Source organism: Mus caroli, chromosome 6 (assembly GCF_900094665.2).
Source record: "Mus caroli chromosome 6, CAROLI_EIJ_v1.1, whole genome shotgun sequence".
Classification (NCBI taxonomy): Eukaryota; Metazoa; Chordata; class Mammalia; order Rodentia; family Muridae; genus Mus; species Mus caroli.
Window position 1 is genome coordinate 8,538,667 of NC_034575.1, and position 10,257 is coordinate 8,548,923.

Genomic DNA, 10,257 nt, shown 5'->3' on the forward strand with positions numbered 1-10,257 from the left:
CTCACAGTCAGCTATTGGATGGATCACAGGGCCCCCAATGGAAGAGCTAAAGAAAATACCCAAGGAGCTAAAGGGATCTGCAATCCTATAGTTGGAACAACAATATGCACTAACCAGTACCCCCCGGGAGCTTGTGTCTCTAGCTGCATATGAATCAGAAGATGGCCTAGTAGGCCATCAGTGGAAAGAGAGGCCCATTGGTCGTGCAAACTTTATATGCCCCAGTACAGGGGAACCACAGGGCCAAGAAGTGGGAGTGGGTGTGTAGGGAAGTCGGTGGGGGAGTGTGTGGGGGACTTTTGGGATAGCATTGAAATGTAAATGAAATAAATACCCAATTTAAAAAAAGAACATAAAAAAATAATAGTAAGTTTTCTCCAAGGCCCATGATCTATCTAGTCTCGGGTTCTTAGCCACATTAGCAGTGTCAGTTAGTTAATCTGTCTCATGGTATTCTAATTAGAAAGAGTTTAGTTATTCCAATAACATTTGAATACTATTATTCTGCCAAAGGTGCATAGCCACAGCTGTCATTAGAGAATCTGCTTCTTGCAGTGGATGACCCACAACTACACAAGGTGAAACAGGTGAGAGATTTTGAAGCACAAAGTCCTAAACTGGATAATTGTATGTCTTCTTCAAGCTCTCCTCTCAAGGTTTAGGGCTAATGTGGAAGAGAAAGACTGTAGTAGCCAGAAGGGATAGATGGCTCCAAGGCAACAGCATCCTCCAGGCACAACAGAACTGATACTCATATGAGCTTACAAAGAAGTTGCTGGTATGCATAAGGAGTCCTAGCACAGAGTAAGTAAACCCAGGATCCTACCCATAAGAAGCTATCTGCAATTGATACCCAATGGCAAGGGCAAAGTCAGGTTTCTCCAATGGTGTCTCCCTGTATTTGTAAAACACACTTTAGGTTAAACCTAGGGTCGTGAGTAGTTGATCAACTCAAAATGGACTAAATGGTTTTTTACAGTTTTTACCTTATTTTGTTTTGTTTGGGCATTTCCTGTTTAATAGATTTTTGATTACTTATTTTGATTTTTGTTTTTGTGTTTCTGTGGGGGTGGGTTGTGTGTATGCCTGTTAGTTTGGTTTTTGTTTGTGTCTTGTTGAGCGAGAGAAACCGCGAGTGAGAGGGAGATAGAGAAAGAGAGAGAATGTAAAGATGGGTAAGTAGGTGGTAGGGAAGATGTGAGATGGGAAAATATTATTCAAATTTACTATATTAATTATTTTTAATGAAAAAGCTTTTAAAAGATGAACAGCAGTTCTGTAAGCATTATGACTTTCTGAACTTTTAGATTAAGATTCATTACTTTCCTGAGTTGTGTGATTCTCCCTCTATCGCTCAGGAGTGAATGTTTCAACTCATAAGAGATATCTACACAACAGTCAATGAAAATAAGCTATTGGACAATGGAATTTTAAAAATTTCTAGGTGATGCTTTGATACACAGAAACATATGACATCATTTATTGTGAATCTTACTTACTAGAAAGGTAAGAACATTTTTCTTTAATGTTCTTCTGTTAAATTTTTAATTAAAAATTCCCATTGTATATATTTATTGTACATGGTCCTGTGGTACATAAGGACATGCATATAAGCATATAATGTGTCTTTGATTTTATTTTTGGATGTAGTTAATATCATACATATATGTGGACCATCTTTCACATATGTTTGATTATATTTATGAATATAAACTTTGCACTGGCATTAATTTAATGGATGACTAGTTGTATTCCATGGTTTATATTTCTTTTTCAAGATATTTCAATCACTAAACAAAAGGACATTATGAAGGTAAATATGGTTCATATGCAATACAGATTCTGACTAAGTGACTCCTCACAGATAACACTGTTCAGTATTACACATACTCTCTCTGAGAACTAGATAATAACATATTCCATGATAATGCAACAGAGACCTATAATGAACCTAAAGAAAAACATGCATGAGGGTAAATGCAAAAAACAGAAGTGGCGATACAATAATTACTAAAAGAACTCATCCACTCTGCAGGCTCTAACTGTTGTCTTATCTTTTCATTGCACCTTGGGTATTGCATTGTGTCCAATTAAGTACTCTCATGAAAGATCAGATTTTCACCACACTATACCCAATGAATGTCTATCTACTTATGCCCTCCAAGCAGTCTTGAAATAATCGCACACTGCCTAAAATGAAGACCACATCTAAAATTGCTCTTGACAACCAAGCATAGTTAACCCAATTAGCTACTGTTTCTAAGAGCACACATGGTTTAGAATACAGCTTGAAAACAAAGTATGCAAATTCTATTAAGGGAAACAGAAAGTTCACTGCCAAGCATGATGTGAGGCAGTGACACATAGCATCAAGTATCTCTGCATAAAGGTTAAGAGTTAGCCCCACAGCTAACATTACCATGAGTGAGAAGACATAGAGATGGGCTGCGGTTTGTATGTGCTTTCTAACAAGAGCAAGAAGAATTTCCCATGGGTTGAAACCTCCTTCATTTCTCTTTGTTCATGATCATTTAGAGGAAGTTGGAATCTAATTGGACAAATGAATAATAAACAGCTTTCTCCTTTAAGGCATGGATGCTTTATGAATAGAAATGTCTCCCTGTGTACAGATTTGTAGGACTGTGTTTATTCACTACCGTGCAAAAATCTGTCTAGGATGTAGGTCAATAAATATGTGTAAAAAACTGAGCTTGAGAGATTTTATGCAAATGTGGAGAGAAATGTTAGTTTTCTTATTTTACCAAAAATAAGTTAAAGCAACTGTTTGTAGTTCCAAAGCCTTTATTCATTAATACAATTATAAAACAAATATTTCCAAGTAGAATGCATGTAAAATTAAGTAACACTGAGACAAAAAAAAGACATTATGTGAATGGTATTTGGCTTGGTTTCCACGTAGCTAGTTTATAAAATGCAGCTGTATACCAACTTTGAAAAAATTCAGAAAAATATAATTATTTTACTTTACTGGAGAGAATTTTCTAATGCATCTTCTTGCTGTGATTCAAATTTCTCTGTTTCACTTGACAAAGGATGAATGACTAAATGCAAAGTTAGCAGCTGTCTTAACACGTTCAACACTCTCTTCTTCTAAGACTGTTGATTTTATATGTCAAGGGCATTAGACCAGTAAAAGGTTGAGTCCATAAAAATCATGTTGCTGACAGGTGGCCAGCACCTGTTCTAAAGAGCCTTATAAAAGATAAACACTATTAAAGGAACTCAAGAACATTATGCAAACTACTCTCCATTCGTGTTTGCTATAAAACTCTTAAATGAGGCAGGTTCTTATTTGGCTAAATATATCTGCATCTTTCAAAGGAGACAATATGCTTTCCTCCTGAAGGTGATCCAAGACCAGCATGTCCTGCTTAGCACAAGGTCAAAGAGCATTTCCTGAGCTTTGTTATGCATGTATTCCCATGTCTTGTTTGCAATGAAATATTATGTTCTAAAATTTATAGACAGCAAAAGTGTATCCATTTGCTTTTTTACTAAAGCAGAGTGTGTAAAAAGTATATGGAATTGCTGCTAAATAGAGAATGTCTTTCTCAATCCTAAATAACTTCATATGTTGTTGTCAACCTACTGGGCAATTATATACATCCCCATATCTATACAGGATTAGGATAAATTTGTTTCATAATCATCATTTACATCTTATAATATTATACAAAATAATTTCATTTCTCTGTTCCCACAGATTTAACTACTCACAGTCACTTAATCTGCTTTTCCATGTTTATACCTAACCTATGCTTATGTAATACTTTGCTCCATCACTGTGTCATGGCTCTATTTATCAATCTCTCAAGGGACAGCTATTTTCTGATCACTTTGGTGTTAGAAATAATACTAAGACAAGTGTGTGGTAGAGTAGACATATGATTTGGCTCAAAGCTTTGCAATTTCCAGCTCTTCTACATGATGTGCCCATGGGAAGTGTACCAATTAGCCTGGGCAATTTATGAAGAAATCCCTCTCTCCTCTCAATAACTGTTGCTCCAAATGTGGATTCCTGCTGGTGTAGTGCTATGTTTATTTCACCTTCTACCCACACTTGGTTTATTTTCACTCTAGTCCTTTGAGTACTGTTTTGGAAAAAAAAAAAAGGCATGGAATCATCTCTGAGATTGCCAGGATCTTCTTCAGAACAGTAATACAATCTTGTATGCCTTGTACTCACTGGAACATTCCAAAAGATTTGGTGTAAAAAAACAATTGCTTGTGCCTCAGTTGTCTGTCTTGTACTATTTTCATAGCCATAAATACACAAGTCCTCTGTGTATCTGGTAAGGTTGTTAGCTTGCTGTTTTGGTGGGACTTCATACTTAGTGAGGGGGGTGCTTACTCTTTTGTCTGCTCTTGGGACTGTTTTCTTCCTATTGGGTTGCCTTACACAGCCTCAGTATGAGGGCTTTGGCCTTGTCTTATTGTATCTCATTTTGTCCTGTTTGGTTTTTGCCCTATGTGGCAAGTTCTTTACTGCAGAGGAAACAGAGGAGCAGTGGATCTGATGCAGAGAGAAGGTGGCAAGGACCTGGGAGGATGGAGGGAGGGAAAACTATGGTCTGGATATATTGTATGAGTGTGTTTTCTTTAACAGAGAAAAGAGAAGGAGGAAGGTGAAGAGGAGGAGGAGGAGGAGAGCTCATAGCTCCTTTAACTTCGATTTTAATTTTATTAAATTTAATTTAAAGTCTAACTCTCAAATGACAAATCAGTTTGGTGGATAAGGAGCAATTACTGTGGAAGTCAAATGTGCTTTCATCTTCAATAAGTAATTAAACTCTCATAAAAATTATAAGGGTATCAAATTAAGTGTTCAAAATTGGAACACATTTAAATCTGGTGAGAAAAGGAATGAAAACCAGGAACTAGGAAATCTGTTTAACAATTACTAAATACAATAACCTATTTTAGGACCTACCACATTTGATCCTTCTTGAGAAAATTACTCAGTCTTCTGGGTTCTGGGCTCTACTTTGATAAAATATAGTATAAAATGATTTATGCCACTTATTCCCAAATTCTCATGAAAAATGAAATATCATTACAAGGCAATGAGTACCTTTTTCTCATGTAAAAATATTCTCACCCTTATATGACAATATTTTACAGATCTTCTTGCCTTCACTTCCCAAATTTTTTATAACTGGAATTTGTAATTATGCCTAGCCAAAGCAATGATAGTTTTGTTAAGCTACTCTCTATTAAAGCAAATAAGAGGGTCAAAGCATTTGGCAATTTAGCAAACTGATTTTTTTTCAGTAAAATATGTAGAAGTTCATCCGATCACTGCACCACAGTAAATGATCATTGTAACAGTTTTTGTCCTGAAGAATACACACACACACACACACACACACACACACACACACACACAAACACATAAAAGAAGGATCTGGGGTACAGGAAGTAGGGGGTGAGAAGAGTGGAGGGAGAGGAAACTCTGGTCCCAATGCATTGCATGAGAGGCTATTTTGTTTTTAATTACATATAAAAAAATTATGAGCATCCACAGTATAAATCTTGATGATATAGTTAATCAAATTTAAAAAGCATGTGCTCTCTTCTATTTACTGAAGGCAGAACTTGAAGCAAAGACATAACTTATTTTCACATTATTCCATAACTATGGAATGAGGCACAGAGTAAAACTGGAAAGGGGCATTAAGAGGAAGTCAACACAAACGTGCAATTAGTTTCCACTATAGGTGGCTGGTTTTGCCTCCACAGATTTTCTTCATGAGTGCTTTGTGAAATACATTATAGACCTGTCTGTCAGTCCACAGGACATAAGAACTAAACAGCTCTTCTTGGGGTCTCCTACTCTTCTTAATACCCAACAAAATCAACTTAAGGAAGGCAGGGTTTATTCAGGCTCACAGATTGAGGCTATCATGGTCTGTCATGGTTGGGAAGGCATGACACCTGCCAGTGCCATGACACCTCTGGTCACACAGCCAGAAAACAGAAAGTCATACATTCTGGAAGAAAGGGTGTCATTACAGGGAAGGATGGAATGATGAGCTAGAAATTATTGAGGCAGAAGTTCGGTAGAGGATATATCTCCCCATGTTTTATTAACATATCAAAAGGTCAGAAATGTGAATTCCAAGATGCTCATGTTCTCTTGAGTGAAAAAAAATTTTCTAGTGTCAAACCTATTGTAGCTGCTCTTGAAATTGCTAGTCCTTGGTCATAATCGCTAAAGATGTTGACAGAGAAGCTCTATACACACCGGTTTCAAACAGGCTCAAAGTTGGTATTCAGGTTGTAGCAATCAAAGCTTCAGGGCTTGTGGACAATAGGAAGAACCAGCTTAAAGATATGGCTATTGCCACTGGTGGTGCGGTGTTTGGAGAAGAGGGGTCGAACCTAAATCTTGAAGATGTTCAAGCTCATGACTTAGGAAAAGTTGGAAAGATGATTGTCATCAAAGATGATGCCATGCTATTAAAAGCAAAATGTGATGAAACTCAAATTGAAAGATATATTCACCGAGTAGCTAGACATCACAACTAGTGAATATGAAAAGAAAAGGCTGAATGAGTGACTCGCTAAACTTTCAGGAGTACCTGCGGTAAAGCATGGAGGGAGGACAAGTGGTGTGGAACTGAGTGAGAAGAATGACAGTTACAGATGCTCTCAGGGCTACAAGAGCAGCCGTAGAAGAAGGCATTGTTCTAGGAGGGGTTGTGTCTGCTTCTGTGCACCCTACCCTTGGATTCAATAAAGCCTGATAATGAAGATCAGAAAGTAGGTATAGAAATTATTAAAAGAATACTCAAAATCCCTGCAATGACAATTGCTAAGAATGGAATTGTTGAAGGACCTCTCATAGTTGAGAAAATTCTGCAGAGTTCCTCAGAAGTTGGTTATGACGCCATGCTTGGAGATTTTGTGAACATGGTGGAAAAGGGAGTCATTGATCCAACTAAGGTTGTAAGAACAGCCTTACCAAACTGGGCAGTGGTGGTGCACACCTTTAATCCCAGCACTTGGGAGGCAGAGGCCAGCCTGGTCTACAAAGTGAGCTCCAGGACAGCCAGGGCTACACAGAGAAACCTTGTCTCGAAAAACAAAACAAAACAAAAAAAACAAAAACAAAAACAAACAAACAAACAAAAGCAAAACTGCCTTACTGGATGCTGCTGGGATGGCTTCCTTGCTAATTGCAGCCAAAGCTGTAGTGACAGAAACCCCTAAAGAAAATAAGGACCCTGAAATGGGTGCAATGGGTTCAATGGGAACAGGTACGGGGGGTGGCATGTTCTAACTCCTAGAATAGTGCTTTGCCCTTATCAATGAACTGTGACAGAAAGCTCAAGGCAGGTTCCTCATTGATAACTCCTGAGAAAATGATCGAAGAGAATGGTGGCTGATCACTGTAACTCTCAGTTACTGGTTTCCATTGACAATGTATAATGGTTTACTACTGACATTTGTATATTCCTGATGCTGGGTGCAAGAGCCCTATTATCACTGTCATGCTTTCAACTTACATCACTGAGGCATCTCTACTGTTCTGTTAGCATCAGGACTGTAGTGCTGGGTCACCACATTAGAAGTTCAGAAGCAGTCATTCTGTGGAGGGTGGGAATGATTGTGTACAAAGTAGAGAATTATCCAATTATGTGACAACCTTTGTGTAATAAGATTTTGTTTAAAGTTAAAAAAATAGTAAAAAAAACATCATTTTGTTCAATGTATCCTGTGTGTCTCCAGTTGTACAAATTTTCTAAACTTATTTCTTTAATAAGTTATATTACTAGTATAATTAGGATATCTATTTTTAACCAGATGATAAGTAAGGCGCTGAACTGAGAAATGGAAGAGAGACTAGGAAACCTGAATCAGTGAGCTGTCACGGAATGAGGGCAGGTATAGAGCATCTTAGGATGTCCTTAAGATCCCACCATAGTGAACTTGCCTATTCTCAGCATGTGGTTTGCTTTCAGGAAGGTCTCTAATATGACCTGTCCTAAACGCTTTCACATGCATCTCCTCTGTGTTCTCCACTGTTCATGATTTCATTCATTACTGTAGGAAGATTTCAAGCCAGTTGAAGACCTACATGCTGTCATGTTCCTCATGCAGTTCCCACGGAAGTGTAAGAATATCATTAAAAGTATATGAAACTATATGTGATATGTAATTGGTCCTGCTCACTAGTAAATATTTGGTAAGCTCTAAGAGCTAGTATGAGATTCTGTACAAAAAGTAGAATTTTGACATTCCTTCTATTAGGAGGGCTCTAGAGAGTAGAGGGTGTGGCTGAGAAGAGCAAGGTCACATAGCACTCCAAATGTGACAGTAATGAAAACTGAACACTAGATGTTGTAGTGATATTGCCAGCATCCACAAAGGGCAGTCAATGGGTCCAGTATGAAATATGCATTAAGTATAGGGTTAATTAGTGAGAAAAATAAGTTCAAAGATTAAGGAAACTTGTAACTAAAATTAATCACAGTTTCCAGGAGCTTCTCTGAGACATTAGTTATTAGGTAATTAAAATGTAAAACATGGCTAGTGCTTTTTAGACAGGGCCACTACCTATTATTGAGAATAGTAACTTAGCAAAAATTAACATTGTTTTACTAATGGCTTACTTCCTTTTCTCATAGTTTGTCACCAGGGAAGATTTGTGTCTATCACATATATTTTATTTTAGACTTGTCACTTGCTAATACGCTTGTGACCATATGACTATAAGAAGTGATGGAATTCAAATTATCTCCCCTCCTTGCTCTGATGGTGCTAATGGCCTACTCATTATTTCTGTGGCATTTTCTTCAGTGTCACATGTTATGCCTGAGAGTGTTTTACATTTTCATAATTGCTCCCCATCTGAAAACATCTTGGCTTTTCTATGTGACAAACATGACCTCTAAGCTGTGAAATTCATTGCTCTCAAAGGAAATATCAACTGCTTAGAGGGCTCTCCTCATTTTTTCAAAGGTTGAATGTTTTAATCCTGAGATAAAAAAGGTTTCATCATTTTATACTATGAAATACTCTGATCTTGTGGATTCTTGCAGATTCATGACATAATGAATTACAGGAGTTCTATTCATAAGGGAACTTATTTCCCTACCTTACCCATAGAGCCTGCAATATAGGAAAACTTTACTTTTTAAAAAGAAAATGAACAAGTATAAGATTTATTCATTGTATTTTGATATTCCAAACTGAATTCAAAGTATTACCTTTGCCTAGAAGAACAAGTGAAAAGTGGGATTGGGTAGGATTAGAAAGTTTTACACAGGTAGGTAGAGAAGTTGATAGGTAGGTGGTAGGTAGGTAGGTAGGTAGGCAATAGTGGGCTTGGGCTGAAATTTTTGGAGACACTTCTTAAAATTACATCCTGCTTGTTACATGTGTTTGCATTAAAATATTAAAAACATATCTCTCATTAATAATTTGCCTTTTCAGTTACTACCTATTTTTTGCTGGTTGTATAAATATTTGAACATGAAAGACTTAACTCTGAATGGCCATCCCTGTCACTTGAGCGGGAAATCCCAACATTAAAAGACACCCATGAAACTTGAATCATATGTGGAACTATATGATTCCAAGCCACTCATCAACGTTTATCTGTTTTCTCTGCTCTGAGAAGTCAAAGGAACCCTACCAGCAGGCAGAGCTCTTCATGCCACCTTGCACACTGATGTTTGAAAAGCACTGATAAATTATGCCAACAACTCTACTAAAGGGATTATTTTCATCAAAAAGGATGAAATACGACACGGCACCTGAGACTGCTTTGGTTGGGGAGGCAGAAATCCGGACTGAGTAGGGCCACAAGCCTCTTCCGGTCAGACCAGCACCGGGGTAGCTAGGGCGCAGGGTCAGCTGACACTCGCCAGCTACCCACAACACCCACCACAGGATCTTAGGACTTCTGGTGAGTGGAACACAGCTTCTGCCCCAATCCAATTGGGCGCGGGACCTGAGACAGCATTAGTTAGGGAAGCAGAAAACTGGCCTGAGTAGGGCCACAAGCCTCTTCGGGTCTGACCAGCACCAGAGTAGCTAGAACACAGGGTAGGCTGACACCCGCCAGCTACCCACGACACCCGCCACAGGATCTTGAGACTTCTGGTGAGTGGAACACAGCTTCTGCTCCAGTCCAATCGCGCGGGAACTGAGACTGCTTTGGTTGGGGAGACAGAAATCCGGCCTGAGTAGGGCCACAAGCCTCTTCCGGTCAGAACAGCACCGGGGTAG

At 38.2% G+C, this 10,257-nt stretch overlaps 1 protein-coding gene and 1 pseudogene across 1 annotated transcript in view; one reads left to right on the top strand and one right to left on the bottom strand.

The window, feature by feature from the left end:
- LOC110296426 overlaps positions 1-7,303 on the top strand; it is an 8,824-nt pseudogene extending 1,521 nt beyond the window's left edge.
- The window catches only part of Thsd7a (thrombospondin type 1 domain containing 7A), a 393,851-nt gene that overhangs the window by 231,629 nt on the left and 151,965 nt on the right, over positions 1-10,257 (bottom strand). The gene's annotated exons all lie outside the window — the stretch shown is intronic.